Genomic DNA, 16,441 nt, shown 5'->3' on the forward strand with positions numbered 1-16,441 from the left:
CACGCCCCTTTTCTCTTTTCATATGCAGACGAGGGTTGAAGCCAACTTTGACCCACTGCTTGGATGACATCGCCATATGCAAATCCATCTGCTGCAGGCCTTCCCCCAGGAATGCTTGCACTAGTTGTTGCATTTGGTTTGTTGTTTGGGGGTGCTTCAGTATTAGGCAGCCTTCTGCCCTCCCATGTTCATCTGAAAATATGTGTTCTCCCTGCAGTTGTTGTCCCCAGATGAGAGTTCCCTTGTGCTGCCTCAGTTGAATCTCCTTTACTTGACAGAGATGTGCCTGAGCAGCGGCCCTCCCCAGCCCTATCCCAAATCATACTTATTTTGCATAGGAGATACCATGGTCATGAAGACTGTTCTCCCAGGGTGCGGTTCATTCATTGCATTCTGGGTATGCTGACCCCTGTGATTTCCCCAAATGTGGGAAACTCGACTGCATTATTTAATGCGAACTAGGGGTCATCCAAGCACCGCAAAAGGCCGCCATGCCCTGCATACCCCTTTTCTCTTTTCATAAGCAGACGAGGTTTGAAGCCAACTTTGACCCACTGCTTGGATGACATCACTTGCTGCCTTTCCAATGAAGCAAGTTTAATTTAATAATAGGTGAAAAACCATCCCTACAAAGGTGTTAATCAGATACTTGGCTTTGTGGACACTTTTCAGAGCACAAATTTGTTAGCATAAAAATAAAGCCAGAAAATGAAGAGCTGTTTAATCACTCAATTGGATTTTTCTGCCAGCATATTTCTTTTTCTCTGCAACCCACTGCTAAATTGTGCTTCGTGGCTGTTTTTTTTATAAAATCACTTAATCAAATCTAACTCTGATTACATCAGAGAAGGCCAGGTACCCTACACCATAAGAGGTGGTTTGAAATTTTTACTTGTCTACTTAAAGATCACCAAAATCTGATAACGAGGTCAATTACGTCCCTAGGTGGGATTGAACCACCAACCTTTTGGTTAACAACTGAACACGCTAACTGTTTGCGCCTCAGAGACACTTTGCAAAAGTACATACTGACAAAGGTTAATAAGCATTCATCTAGAACGTTTCCTAGAAAAACTTTAAAAAGTCAATAATCTGGAGAGTTTTTGTAAGATGTTCCTTCCATCAACCAATGAAGAAACACATTGGTACTTTCCCATGATGAGTGAGTGCTTCAGGATCTCTTGCACTTACATGTGCAGCAAAGGACTACAATGGAAGCATGCTGGGCCTATAACCCAGAGGTAGGCAGATTGCAACTGTCCTCTGCTATATGCATTTTTTTTGTTAATTAAAGTAATCCAAAACTGGGATTGATATTTTGGCTCTTTTATTTTTACTTAAAGTACAATAACTTTTACTGTTTTAATTTGTTTTAATAATATATTGACAGTATTGTTTTCTTTCAAAAATCCACTTAATTTTCTTTACCCTATTATTAAAATGGTAATTGACAAAAACAAACTACATTGTCACCAGAAGAGCAATACAAAATGTACAAGTGATATATTAAAATCATCTTTTCAGCTTGAATTTCAATGATGCATTGAGGTAACGATTTTGTGAGAAACATCTTCACCCTTAAATAAAGATTTTCTTAATTCCCTACCTGTGTGCTAATTAGATATCACCTTGTTTTCACATTAAACAGACTTTCACATGAGAAAGCAGCAAGGATGCAGTGGCGTTAATGTTTCCTGGTGTCAACCTGTATTATTTCAGTAGACATTGAAATGAGGATGCATCTTGCTGCCTTTCCAATGAAGCAAGTTTAATTTAGTAATAGGTTAAAAACCATCCCTACAAAGGTGTTAATCAGAGACTTGGCTTTGTGGACACTTTTCAGAGAACAAATTTGTTAGCATAAAAATAAAGCCAGAAAATGAAGAGCTGTTTAATCACTCAATTGGATTTTTCTGCCAGCATTTTTCTTTTTCTCTGCAACCCACTGCTAAATTGTGCTTCCTAGCTGTTTTTTTTATAAAATCACTTAATCAAATCTAACTCTGATTACATCAGAGAAGGCCAGGTACCCTACACCATAAGAGGTGGTTTGAAATTTTTACTTGTCTACTTAAAGATCACCAAAATCTGATAACGAGGTCAATTACGTCCCTAGGTGGGATTGAACCACCAACCTTTTGGTTAACAACTGAACACGCTAACTGTTTGCGCCTCAGAGACACTTTGCAAAAGTACATACTGACAAAGGTTAATAAGCATTCATCTAGAACGTTTCCTAGAAAAACTTTAAAAAGTCAATAATCTGGAGAGTTTTTGTAAGATGTTCCTTCCATCAACCAATGAAGAAACACATTGGTACTTTCCCATGATGAGTGAGTGCTTCAGGATCTCTTGCACTTACATGTGCAGCAAAGGACTACAATGGAAGCATGCTGGGCCTATAACCCAGAGGTAGGCAGATTGCAACTGTCCTCTGCTATATGCATTTTTTTTGTTAATTAAAGTAATCCAAAACTGGGATTGATATTTTGGCTCTTTTATTTTTACTTAAAGTACAATAACTTTTACTGTTTTAATTTGTTTTAATAATATATTGACAGTATTGTTTTCTTTCAAAAATCCACTTAATTTTCTTTACCCTATTATTAAAATGGTAATTGACAAAAACAAACTACATTGTCACCAGAAGAGCAATACAAAATGTACAAGTGATATATTAAAATCATCTTTTCAGCTTGAATTTCAATGATGCATTGAGGTAACGATTTTGTGAGAAACATCTTCACCCTTAAATAAAGATTTTCTTAATTCCCTACCTGTGTGCTAATTAGATATCACCTTGTTTTCACATTAAACAGACTTTCACATGAGAAAGCAGCAAGGATGCAGTGGCGTTAATGTTTCCTGGTGTCAACCTGTATTATTTCAGTAGACATTGAAATGAGGATGCATCTTGCTGCCTTTCCAATGAAGCAAGTTTAATTTAGTAATAGGTTAAAAACCATCCCTACAAAGGTGTTAATCAGAGACTTGGCTTTGTGGACACTTTTCAGAGAACAAATTTGTTAGCATAAAAATAAAGCCAGAAAATGAAGAGCTGTTTAATCACTCAATTGGATTTTTCTGCCAGCATTTTTCTTTTTCTCTGCAACCCACTGCTAAATTGTGCTTCCTAGCTGTTTTTTTTATAAAATCACTTAATCAAATCTAACTCTGATTACATCAGAGAAGGCCAGGTACCCTACACCATAAGAGGGGGTTTGAAATTTTGACTTGTCTACTTAAAGATCACCGAAATCTGATAACAAGGTCAATTACGTCCCTGGGTGGGATTGAACCACCAACCTTTTGGTTAATAGCCTTATACACTAACTGATTGCGCCACAGCGACACTTTTCAAAAGTACATACTGACAAAGGCTAATAAGCATTCATCTAGAACGTTTCCTAGAAACATTTTAAAAAGTCAATAATGTGGAGAGTTTTTGTAAGATGTTTCTTCCATCAACCAATGAAGAAACACATTGGTACTTTCCTATGATGAGTGAGTGCTTCAGGATCTCTTGCACTTACATGTGCAGCAGAGTACTGTAATGGAAGCATGCTGGGTCCATAACCCAGAGGTAGGCAGATTGAAACTATCCTCTGCTATATGCATTGTTTTTATTAATTAAAGTAATCCAAAACTGGGATTGATATTTTTACTCTTTTATTTTTACTTAAAGTACAATAACTTTTACCATTTTAATTTGTTTTAATAGTATATTGACAGTATTGTTTTCTTTCAAAAATCCAATTAATTTTCTTTACCCGATTATTAAAATGGTAATTGACAAAAACAATCTACATTGTCACCAGAAGAGCAGTACAAAATGTACAAGTGATATATTAAAATCATCTTTCCAGCTTGAATTTCAATGATGCCTTGGTGCAACAATTTTGTGAGAAACATCTTCACCCATAAAGAAAGATTTTCTTAATTCCTTACCTGTGTGCTGATTAGATATCACCTTGTTTTCACATTAAACAGACTTCCCCATGAGGAAGCAGCAAGGATGCAGTGACGTTTATGTTTCCTGGTGTCAACCTGTATTATTTCAGTAGACATTGAAATGAGGATGCATCTTGCTGCCTTTCCAATGAAGCAAGTTTAATTCAGTAATAGGTGAAAAACCATTCCTACAAAGGTGTTAATCAGAGACTTGGCTTTGTGGACACTTTTCAGAGAGCAAATTTGTTAGCATAAACATAAAATCAGAAAATGAAGAGCTGTTTAATCACTCAATTGGACTTTTCTGCCAGCATAATTTTTTTTCTCTGCAACCCACTGCTAAATTGTGCTTCCTAGCTGTTTTTTATAAAATCACTTAATCAAATCTAATTCTGATTACATCAGAGAAGGCCGGGTACCCTACACCATAAGAGGGGGTTTGAAATTTTGACTTGTCTACTTAAAGATCACCAAAATCTGATAATAAGGTCTATTACGTCCCTGGGTGGGATTGAATCACCAACCTTTAGGTTAATAGCCATACACACTAACTGATTGCGCCACAGCGACACTTTGCAAAAGTACATACTGACAAAGGCTAATAAGCATTCATCTAGAACGTTTCCTAGAAAAACTTTAAAAAGTCAATAATCTGGAGAATTTTTGTAAGAAACACATTGGTACATTCCCATGATGAGTGAGTGCTTCAGGATCTCTTGCACTTACATGGGCTATTAACCAAAAGGTTCCCACCCAGTGATGTAATTGACCTTGTGATCAGATTTTGGTGATCTTTAAGTAGACAAGTCAAAATTTCAAACCCCCTCTTATGGTGTAGGGTACCTGGCCTTCTCTGACGTAATCAGAGTTAGATTTAATTAAGGTGCACAAGGGCATAGAAGGGAGCGGTTTAAGAAAAGAGAAGTGGAAACAGACAGCAAACTAGGCTGGAGAGAGACCTGAGACAAAGAGATCTGAATTATACGAGAGCCGACCAGGGGAAACACAAATTATGCAGTCAAGTTTCCCACATTTGGGGAAATCGCAGGAGCAGCACACCCAGAGTGCAATGGGTGAGCCTTTCCCTGGGAGAAGCACCTTCCTGATCATAGTATCTCACCTGGCAGGTAAGTAGGAGTTGGGCTAGTGCTGGGGAGGGTCGCTGCTCGGGTACCCCCCTGTCAAGTGAAGGAGATCCAACTGAGGCAGCACAAGGGAACTCTCGAAAGAAGAACAAGGCTAGAGGAAGATCTGAGACAAAGAAATCTGACTTTTACCAGAGCTGACCAGAGGAAAGCACAAACACAGTACCCCACTACCACCAGGAAACATTAACGCCACTGCATCCTTGCTGCTTTCTCATGTGGAAGTCTATTTAATGTGAAAACAAGGTGATATCTAATTAGCACACAGAAAAGAAAATTAAGTGAATTTTTGAAAGAAAACAATACTGTCAATATACTATTAAAACAAATTAAAATGGTAAAAGTTATTGTACTTTAAGTAAAAATAAAAGAGCAAAAATATCAATCCCAGTTTTGGATTACTTTAATTAACAAAAAAAATGCATATAGCAGAGGATAGTTTCAATCTTTCTACCTCTGGGTTATGGGCCCAGCATGCTTCCATTGCAGTACTCTGCTGCACATGTAAGTGCAAGAGATCCTGAAGCACTCACTCATCATGGGAAAGTACCAATGTGTTTCTTCATTGGTTGATGGCAGAAACATCTTACAAAAACACTCCAGATTATTGACTTTTTAAAGTTTTTCTAGGAAACGTTCTAGATGATTGTTTATTAGCCTTTGTCAGTATGTAATTTTGCAAAGTGTCACTGTGGCGCAATCAGTTAGTGTGTATGGCTATTAACCAAAAGGTTGGTGGTTCAATCCCACCCAGGGATTTAATTGACTTTGTTATCAGATTTTGGTGATCTTTAAGTAGACAAGTCAAAATTTCAAACCCCCTGTTATGGTGGTAGGTATTTAGACTTCTCTGATGTAATCAGAGTTAGATTTGATTCAGTGATTTTATAAAAACAGCTAGGAAGCACAATTTAGCAGTGGGTTGCAGAGAAAAAGAAATATGCTGGCAAAAAAATCCAATTGAGTGATTAAACAGCTCTTGGATGGTTTTTCACCTATTACTAAATTAAACTTGCTTCATTGGAAAGGCAGCAAGATGCATCCTCATTTCAATATCTACTGAAATAATACAGGTTGACACCAGGAAACATTAACGCCACTGCATCCTTGCTGCTTTCTCATGTGGAAGTCTGTTTAATGTGAAAACAAGGTGATATCTAATTAGCACACAGGTAAGGAATTAAGAAAATCTTTATTAAAGGGTGAAGATGTTTCTCACAAAATCGTTGCCCCAATGCATCATTGAAATTCAAGCTGGAAAGATGATTTTAATATATCACTTGTACATTTTGTATTGCTCTTCTGGTGACAATGTAGTTTGTTTTTGTCAATTACCATTTTAATAATCGGGTAAAGAAAATTAATTGGATTTTTGAAAGAAAACAATACTGTCAATATACTATTAAAACAAATTAAAATGGTAAAAGTTATTGTACTTTAAGTAAAAATAAAAGAGCAAAAATATCAATCCCAGTTTTGGATTACTTTAATTAACAAAAAAAAATGCATATAGCAGAGGATAGTTTCAATCTGCCTACCTCTGGGTTATGGACCCGGCATGCTTCCATTACAGTACTCTGCTGCACATGTAAGTGCAAGAGGTCCTGAAGCACTCACTTATCATGGGAAAGTTCCAATGTGTTTCTTTATTGGTTGATGGAAGAAACATCTTACAAAAACTCTCCACATTATTGACTTTTTAAAATGTTTCTAGGAAACGTTCTAGATGAATGCTTATTAGCATTTGTCAGTATGTACTTTTGCAAAGTGTCGCTGTGGCGCAATCAGTCTGTGTGTATGGTTATTAACTAAAAGGTTGGTGGTTCAATCCCACCCAGGGACGTAATTGACCTTGTTATCAGATTTTGGTGATCTTTAAGTAGACAAGTCAAAATTTCAAACCCCCTGTTATGGTGTAGGGTACCTGGCCTTCTCTGATGTAATCAGAGTTAGATTTGATTCAGTGATTTTATAAAAACAGCTAGGAAGCACAATTTAGCAGTGAGTTGCAGAGAAAAAGAAATATGCTGGCAAAAAAATCCAATTGAGTGATTAAACAGCTCTTCATTTTCTGGCTTTATTTTTATGCTAACAAATTTGTTCTCTGAAAAGTGTCCACAAAGCCAAGTCTCTGATTAACACCTTTGTAGGGATGGTTTTTCACCTATTACTAAATTAAACTTGCTTCATTGGAAAGGCAGCAAGATGCATCCTCATTTCAATGTCTACTGAAATAATACAGGTTGACACCAGGAAACATTAACGCCACTGCATCCTTGCTGCTTTCGCATGTGGAAGTCTGTTTAATGTGAAAACAAGGTGATATCTAATTAGCACACAGGTAAGGAATTAAGAAAATCTTTATTTAAGGGTGAAGATGTTTCTCACAAAATCGTTGCCCCAATGCATCATTGAAATTCAAGCTGGAAAGATGATTTTAATATATCACTTGTACATTTTGTATTGCTCTTCTGGTGACAATGTAGTTTGTTTTTGTCAATTACCATTATAAAAATAGGGTAAAGAAAATTAAGTGGATTTTTGAAAGAAAACAATACTGTCAATATACTATTAAAACAAATTAAAATGGTAAAAGTTATTGTACTTTAAAGTAAAAATAAAAGAGCAAAAATATCAATCCCAGTTTTGGATTACTTTAATTAACAATAAAAAATGCATATAGCAGAGGATAGTTTCAATCTGCCTACCTCTGGGTTATGGGCCCAGCATGTTTCCAATGCAGTACTCTGCTGCACATGTAAGTGCAAGAGATCCTGAAGCACTCACTCATCATGGGAAAGTACCAATGTGTTTCTTCGTTGGTTGATGGAAGAAACATCTTACAAAAACTCTCCAGATTATTGACTTTTTAAAGTTTTTCTAGGAAACGTTCTAGATGAATGCTTATTAGCCTTTGTCAGTATGTAAGTTTGCAAAGTGTCTCTGTGGCGCAATCGGTTAGTGTGTTTGGTTATTAATCAAAGGGTTGGTGGTTCAATCCCACCCAGGGATGTAATTGACCTTATTATCAGATTTTGGTGATCTTTAAGTAGACTAGTCAAAATTTCAAACCCCCTCTTATGGTGTAGGGTACCTGGCCTTCTCTGATGTAATCAGAGTTAGATTTGATTAAGTGATTTTATAAAAAAACAGCTAGGAAGCACAATTTAGCAGTGGGTTGCAGAGAAAAAGAAATATGCTGGCAGAAAAATCCAATTGAGTGATTAAACTGCTCTTCATTTTCTGGCTTTATTTTTATGCTAACTAATTTGTTCTCTGAAAAGTGTCCACAAAGCCAAGTGTCTGATTAACATCTTTGTAGGGATGGTTTTTCACCTATTACTAAATTAAACTTGCTTCATTGGAAAGGCAGCAAGATGCATCCTCATTTCAATATCTACGGAAATAATACAGGTTGACACCAGGAAACATTAACGCCACTGCATCTTTGCTGTTTTCTCATGTGGAAGTCTGTTTAATGTGAAAACAAGGTGATATCTAATTAGCACACAGGTAAGGAATTAAGAAAATCTTTATTTAAGGGTGAAGATGTTTCTCACAAAATCGTTGCCCCAATGCATCATTGAAATTCAAGCTGGAAAGATGATTTTAATATATCACTTGTACATTTTGTATTGCTCTTCTGGTGACAATGTAGTTTGTTTTTGTCAATTACCATTTTAATAATCGGGTAAAGAAAATTAATTGGATTTTTGAAAGAAAACAATACTGTCAATATACTATTAAAACAAATTAAAATGGTAAAAGTTATTGTACTTTAAGTAAAAATAAAAGAGCACAAATATCAATCCCAGTTTTGGATTACTTTAATTAACAAAAAAAATGCATATAGCAGAGGATAGTTTCAATCTGCCTACCTCTGGGTTATGGACCCAGCATGCTTCCATTACAGTACTCTGCTGCACATGTAAGTGCAAGAGATCCTGAAGCACTCACTCATCATGGGAAAGTACCAATGTGTTTCTTCATTGGTTGATGGAAGAAACATCTTACAAAAACTCTCCAGATTATTGACTATTTAAAGTTTTTATAGGAAACGTTCTAGATGAATGCTTATTAGCCTTTGTCAGTAAATACTTTTGCAAAGTGTCGCTGTGGCGCAATCAGTTAGTGTGTATGGCTATTAACCAAAAGGTTGGTGGTTCAACCCCACCCAGGGACGTAATTGACCTTGTTATCAGATTTTGTTGATCTTTAAGTAGACAAGTCAAAATTTCGAAAACCCCTGTTATGGTGTAGGGTACCTGGCCTTCTCTGATGTAATCAGAGTTAGATTTGATTCGGTGATTTTATAAAAACAGCTAGGAAGCACAATTTAGCAGTGGGTTGCAGAGAAAAAGAAATATGCTGGCAAAAAAATCCAATTGAGTGATTAAACAGCTCTTCATTTTCTGGCTTTATTTTTATGCTAACAAATTTGTTCTCTGAAAAGTGTCCACAAAGCCAAGTATCTGATTAACATCTTTGTAGGGATGGTTTTTCACCTATTACTAAATTAAACTTGCTTCATTGGAAAGGCAGCAAGATGCATCCTCATTTCAATATCTACTGAAATAATACAGGTTGACACCAGGAAACATTAACGCCACTGCATCCTTGCTGCTTTCTCATGTGGAAGTCTGTTTAATGTGAAAACAAGGTGATATCTAATTAGCACACAGGTAAGGAATTAAGAAAATCTTTATTTAAGGGTGAAGATTTTTCTCACAAAATCGTTGCCCCAATGCATCATTGAAATTCAAGCTGGAAAGATGATTTTAATATATCACTTGTACATTTTGTATTGCTCTTCTGGTGACAATGTAGTTTGCTTTTGTCAATTACCATTTTAATAATCGGGTAAAGAAAATTAATTGGATTTTTGAAAGAAAACAATACTGTCAATATACTATTAAAACAAATTAAAATGGTAAAAGTTATTGTACTTTAAGTAAAAATAAAAGAGCAAAAATATCAATCCCAGTTTTGGATTACTTTAATTAACAAAAAAAATGCATATAGCAGAGGATAGTTTCAATCTGCCTACCTCTGGGTTATGGACCCAGCATGCTTCCATTACAGTACTCTGCTGCACATGTAAGTGCAAGAGATCCTGAAGCACTCACTCATCATGGGAAAGTACCAATGTGTTTCTTCATTGGTTGATGGAAGAAACATCTTACAAAAACTCTCCACATTATTGACTTTTTAAAATGTTTCTAGGAATCGTTCTAGATGAATGCTTATTAGTCTTTGTCAGTAAGTACTTTTGCAAAGTGTCGCTGTGGCGCAATCAGTTAGTGTGTGAGGCTATTAACCAAAAGGTTGGTGGTTCAATCCCACCCAGGGACTTAATTGACCTTGTTATCAGATTTTGGTGATCTTTAAGTAGACAAGTCAAAATTTCAAACCCCCTGTTATGGTGTAGGGTACCTGGCCTTCTCTGATGTAATCAGAGTTAGATTTGATTTAGTGATTTTATAAAAACAGCTAGGAAGCACAATTTAGCAGTGAGTTGCAGAGAAAAAGAAATATGCTGGCAAAAAAATCCAATTGAGTGATTAAACAGCTCTTCATTTTCTGGCTTTATTTTTATGCTAACAAATTTGTTCTCTGAAAAGTGTCCACAAAGCCAAGTCTCTGATTAACATCTTTGTAGGGATGGTTTTTCACCTATTACTAAATTAAACTTGCTTCATTGGAAAGGCAGCAAGATGCATCCTCATTTCAATGTCTACTGAAATAATACAGGTTGACACCAGGAAACATTAACGCCACTGCATCCTTGCTGCTTTCGCATGTGGAAGTCTGTTTAATGTGAAAACAAGGTGATATCTAATTAGCACACAGGTAAGGAATTAAGAAAATCTTTATTTAAGGGTGAAGGTGTTTCTCACAAAATCGTTGCCCCAATGCATCATTGAAATTCAAGCTGGAAAGATGATTTTAATATATCACTTGTACATTTTGTATTGCTCTTCTGGTGACAATGTAGTTTGTTTTTGTCAATTACCATTATAATAATAGGGTAAAGAAAATTAAGTGGATTTTTGAAAGAAAACAATACTGTCAATATACTATTAAAACAAATTAAAATGGTAAAAGTTATTGTACTTTAAGTAAAAATAAAAGAGCAAAAATATCAATCCCAGTTTTGGATTACTTTAATTAACAATAAAAAATGCATATAGCAGAGGATAGTTTCAATCTGCCTACCTCTGGGTTATGGGCCCAGCATGCTTTCATTGCAGTACTCTGCTGCACATGTAAGTGCAAGAGATCCTGAAGCACTCACTCATCATGCGAAAGTACCAATGTGTTTCTTCATTGGTTGCTGGAAGAAACATCTTACAAAAACTCTCCAGATTATTGATTTTTTAAAGTTTTTCTAGGAAACGTTCTAGATGAATGCTTATTAGTCTTTGTCAGTATGTACTTTTGGCAAAGTGTCTCTGTGGCGCAATCGGTTAGTGTGTTCAGCTATTAATCAAAAGGTTGGTGGTTCAATCCCTCCCAGGGACATAATTGACCTTGTGATCAGATTATGGTGATATTTAAGTAGACAAGTCAAAATTGCAAACCCCCTGTTATGGTGTAGGGTACCTGGCCTTCTCTGATGTAATCAGAGTTAGATTTGATTAAGTGATTTTATAAAAAAACAGCTAGGAAGCACAATTTAGCAGTGGGTTGCAGAGAAAAAGAATAATGCTGGCAGAAAAATCCAATTGAGTGATTAAACAGCTCTTCATTTTCTGGCTTTATTTTTATGATAACAAATTTGTTCTCTGAAAAGTGTCCACAAAGCCAAATATCTGATTAACATCTTTGTAGGGATGGTTTTTCACCTATTACTAAATTAAACTTGCTTCATTGGAAAGGCAGCAAGATGCATCCTCATTTCAATATCTACGGAAATAATACAGGTTGACACCAGGAAACATTAACGCCACTGCATCTTTACTGTTTTCTCATGTGGAAGTCTGTTTAATGTGAAAACAAGGTGATATCTAATTAGCACACAGGTAAGGAATTAAGAAAATCTTTATTTAAGGGTGAAGATGTTTCTCACAAAATCGTTGCCCCAATGCATCATTGAAATTCAAGCTGGAAAGATGATTTTAATATATCACTTGTACATTTTGTATTGCTCTTCTGGTGACAATGTAGTTTGTTTTTGTCAATTACCATTTTAATAATCGGGTAAAGAAAATTAAGTGGATTTTTGAAAGAAAACAATACTGTCAATATACTATTAAAACAAATTAAAATGGTAAAAGTTATTGTACTTTAAGTAAAAATAAAAGAGCAAAAATATCAATCCCAGTTTTGGATTACGTTATTTAACAAAAAAAAAATGCATATAGCAGAGGATAGTTTCAATCTGCCTACCTCTGGGTTATGGACCCAGCATGCTTCCATTACAGTACTCTGCTGCACATGTAAGTGCAAAAGATCCTGAAGCACTCACTCATCATGGGAAAGTACCAATGTGTTTCTTCATTGGTTGATGGAAGAAACATCTTACAAAAACTCTCCACATTATTGACTTTTTAAAATGTTTCTAGGAATCGTTCTAGATGAATGCTTATTAGCCTTTGTCAGTATGCACTTTTGCAAAGTGTCGCTGTGGCGCAATCAGTTAGTGTGTAAGGCTATTAACCAAAAGGTTGGTGGTTCAATCCCACCCAGGGACTTAATTGACCTTGTTATCAGATTTTGGTGATCTTTAAGTAGACAAGTCAAAATTTCAAACCCCCTGTTATGGTGTAGGGTACCTGGCCTTCTCTGATGTAGTTAGATTTGATTCAGTGATTTTATAAAAACAGCTAGGAAGCACAATTTAGCAGTGGGTTGCAGAGAAAAAGAAATATGCTGGCAGAAAAATCCAATTGAGTGATTAAACAGCTCTTCATTTTCTGGCTTTATTTTTATGCTAACTAATTTGTTCTCTGAAAAGTGTCCACAAAGCCAAGTATCTGATTAACATATTTGTAGGGATGGTTTTTCATCTATTACTAAATTAAACTTGCTTCATTGGAAAGGCAGCAAGATGCATCCTCATTTCAATATCTACTGAAATAATACAGGTTGACACCAGGAAACATTAACGCCACTGCATCCTTGCTGCTTTCTCATGTGGAAGTCTGTTTAATGTGAAAACAAGGTGATATCTAATTAGCACACAGGTAAGGAATTAAGAAAATCTTTATTTAAGGGTGAAGATGTTTCTCACATAATCGTTGCCCCAATGCATCATTGAAATTCAAGCTGGAAAGATGATTTTAATGTATCACTTGTACATTTTGTATTGCTCTTCTGGTGACAATGTAGTTTGTTTTTGTCAATTACCATTTTAATAATAGGGTAAAGAAAATTAAGTGGATTTTTGAAAGAAAACAATACTGTCAATATACTATTAAAACAAATTAAAATGGTAAAAGTTATTGTACTTTAAGTAAAAATAAAAGCTAAAATATCAATCCCAGTTTTGGATTACTTTAATGAACAAAAAAAAATGCATATAGCAAAGGATAGTTTCAATCTGCCTACCTCTGGGTTATGGGCCCAGCATGCTTCCATTGCAGTACTCTGCTGCACATTTAAGTGCAAGAGATCCTGAAGCACTCACTCATCATGCGAAAGTACCAATGTGTTTCTTCATTGGTTGCTGGAAGAAACATCTTACAAAAACTCTCCAGATTATTGACTTTTTAAAGTTTTTCTAGGAAACGTTCTAGATGAATGCTTATTAGTCTTTGTCAGTATGGACTTTTTGCAAAGTGTCTCTGTGGCGCAATCTGTTAGTGTGTTCAGCTATTAATCAAAAGGTTGGTGGTTCAATCCCACCCAGGGACGTAATTGACCTTGTGATCAGATTTTGGTGATATTTAAGTAGACAAGTCAAAATTGCAAACCCTCTCTTATGGTGTAGGGTACCTGGCCTTCTCTGATGTAATCAGAGTTAGATTTGATTAAGTGATTTTATAAAAAAAACAGCTAGGAAGCACAATTTAGCAGTGGGTTGCAGAGAAAAAGAAAAATGCTGGCAGAAAAATCCAATTGAGTGATTAAACAGCTCTTCATTTTCTGGCTTTATTTTTATGATAACAAATTTGTTCTCTGAAAAGTGTCCACAAAGCCAAGTATCTGATTAACATCTTTGTAGGGATGGTTTTTCACCTATTACTAAATTAAACTTGCTTCATTAAAAAGGCAGCAAGATGCATCCTCATTTCAATATCTACAGAAATAATACAGGTTGACACCAGGAAACATTAACACCACTGCATCTTTGCTGTTTTCTCATGTGGAAGTCTGTTTAATGTGAAAACAAGGTGATATCTAATTAGCACACAGGTAAAGAATTAAGAAAATCTTTATTTAAGGGTGAAGATGTTTCTCACAAAATCGTTGCCCCAATGCATCATTGAAATTCAAGCTGGAAAGATGATTTTAATATATCACTTGTACATTTTGTATTGCTCTTCTGGTGACAATGTAGTTTGTTTTTGTCAATTACCATTTTAATAATCGGGTAAAGAAAATTAATTGGATTTTTGAAAGAAAACAATACTGTCAATATACTATTAAAACAAATTAAAATGGTAAAAGTTATTGTACTTTAAGTAAAAATAAAAGCTAAAATATCAATCCCAGTTTTTGATTACTTTAATGAACAAAAAAAAATGCATATAGCAAAGGATAGTTTCAATCTGCCTACCTCTGGGTTATGGGCCCAGCATGCTTCCATTGCAGTACTCTGCTGCACATGTAAGTGCAAGAGATCCTGAAGCACTCACTCATCATGCGAAAGTACCAATGTGTTTCTTCATTGGTTGCTGGAAGAAACATCTTACAAAAACTCTCCAGATTATTGACTTTTTAAAGTTTTTTTAGGAAACGTTCTAGATGAATGCTTATTAGTCTTTGTCAGTATGTACTTTTTGCAAAGTGTCTCTGTGGCGCAATTGGTTAGTGTGTTCAGCTATTAATAAAAAAGTTGGTGGTTCAATCCCACCCAGGGACATAATTGACCTTGTGATCAGATTTTGGTGATATTTAAGTAGACAAGTCAAAATTGCAAACCCCCTCTTATGGTGTAGGGTACCTGGCCTTCTCTGATGTAATCAGAGTTAGATTTGATTAAGTGATTTTATAAAAAAACAGCTAGGAAGCACAATTTAGCAGTGGGTTGCAGAGAAAAAGAAAAATGCTGGCAGAAAAATCCAATTGAGTGATTAAACAGCTCTTCATTTTCTGGCTTTATTTTTATGATAACAAATTTGTTCTCTGAAAAGTGTCCACAAAGCCAAGTATCTGATTAACATTTTTGTAGGGATGGTTTTTCACCTATTACTAAATTAAACTTGCTTCATTGGAAAGGCAGCAAGATGCATCCTCATTTCAATATCTACGGAAATAATACAGGTTGACACCAGGAAACATTAACGCCACTGCATCTTTGCTGTTTTCTCATGTGGAAGTCTGTTTAATGTGAAAACAAGGTGATATCTAATTAGCACACAGGTAAGGAATTAAGAAAATCTTTATTTAAGGGTGAAGATGTTTCTCACAAAATCGTTGCCCCAATGCATCATTGAAATTCAAGCTGGAAAGATGATTTTAATATATCACTTGTACATTTTGTATTGCTCTTCTGGTGACAATGTAGTTTGTTTTTGTCAATTACCATTTTAAAAATCGGGTAAAGAAAATTAATTGGATTTTTGAAAGAAAACAATACTGTCAATATACTATTAAAACAAATTAAAATGGTAAAAGTTATTGTACTTTAAGTAAAAATAAAAGCTAAAATATCAATCCCAGTTTTGGATTACTTTAATGAACAAAAAAAAAATGCATATAGCAAAGGATAGTTTCAATCTGCCTACCTCTGGGTTATGGGCCCAGCATGCTTCCAGTGCAGTACTCTGCTGCACATGTAAGTGCAAGAGATCCTGAAGCACTCACTCATCATGCGAAAGTACCAATGTGTTTCTTCATTGGTTGCTGGAAGAAACATCTTACAAAAACTCTCCAGATTATTGACTTTTTAAAGTTTTTCTAGGAAACGTTCTAGATGAATGCTTATTAGTCTTTGTCAGTATGTACTTTTTGCAAAGTGTCTCTGTGGCGCAATCGGTTAGTGTGTTCAGCTATTAATCAGAAGGTTGGTGGTTCAATCCCACCCAGGGACGTAATTGACATTGTGATCAGATTTTGGTAATATTTAAGTAGACAAGTCAAAATTGCAAAACCCCTCTTATGGTGTAGGGTACCTGGCCTTCTCTGATGTAATCAGAGTTAGATTTGATTAAGTGATTTTATTAAAAAAACAGCTAGGA

The 16,441-nt window shown here is 35.5% G+C and overlaps 1 non-coding gene and 1 pseudogene across 1 annotated transcript; one reads left to right on the forward strand and one right to left on the reverse strand.

The window, feature by feature from the left end:
- Positions 1–321: 321 nt before the first annotated feature.
- On the forward strand, positions 322–500 carry LOC135004147 (U1 spliceosomal RNA; annotated as a pseudogene).
- Positions 501–4,923: 4,423 nt separating this feature from the next.
- On the reverse strand, positions 4,924–5,086 carry LOC135004003 (U1 spliceosomal RNA). The gene has a single exon (XR_010204879.1). It is a non-coding gene; the product is annotated as a U1 spliceosomal RNA (small nuclear RNA).
- Positions 5,087–16,441: the final 11,355 nt, after the last annotated feature.

The sequence above is a fragment of the Pseudophryne corroboree genome, unplaced genomic scaffold, assembly GCF_028390025.1.
Source record: "Pseudophryne corroboree isolate aPseCor3 unplaced genomic scaffold, aPseCor3.hap2 scaffold_191, whole genome shotgun sequence".
Taxonomy (NCBI): Eukaryota; Metazoa; Chordata; class Amphibia; order Anura; family Myobatrachidae; genus Pseudophryne; species Pseudophryne corroboree.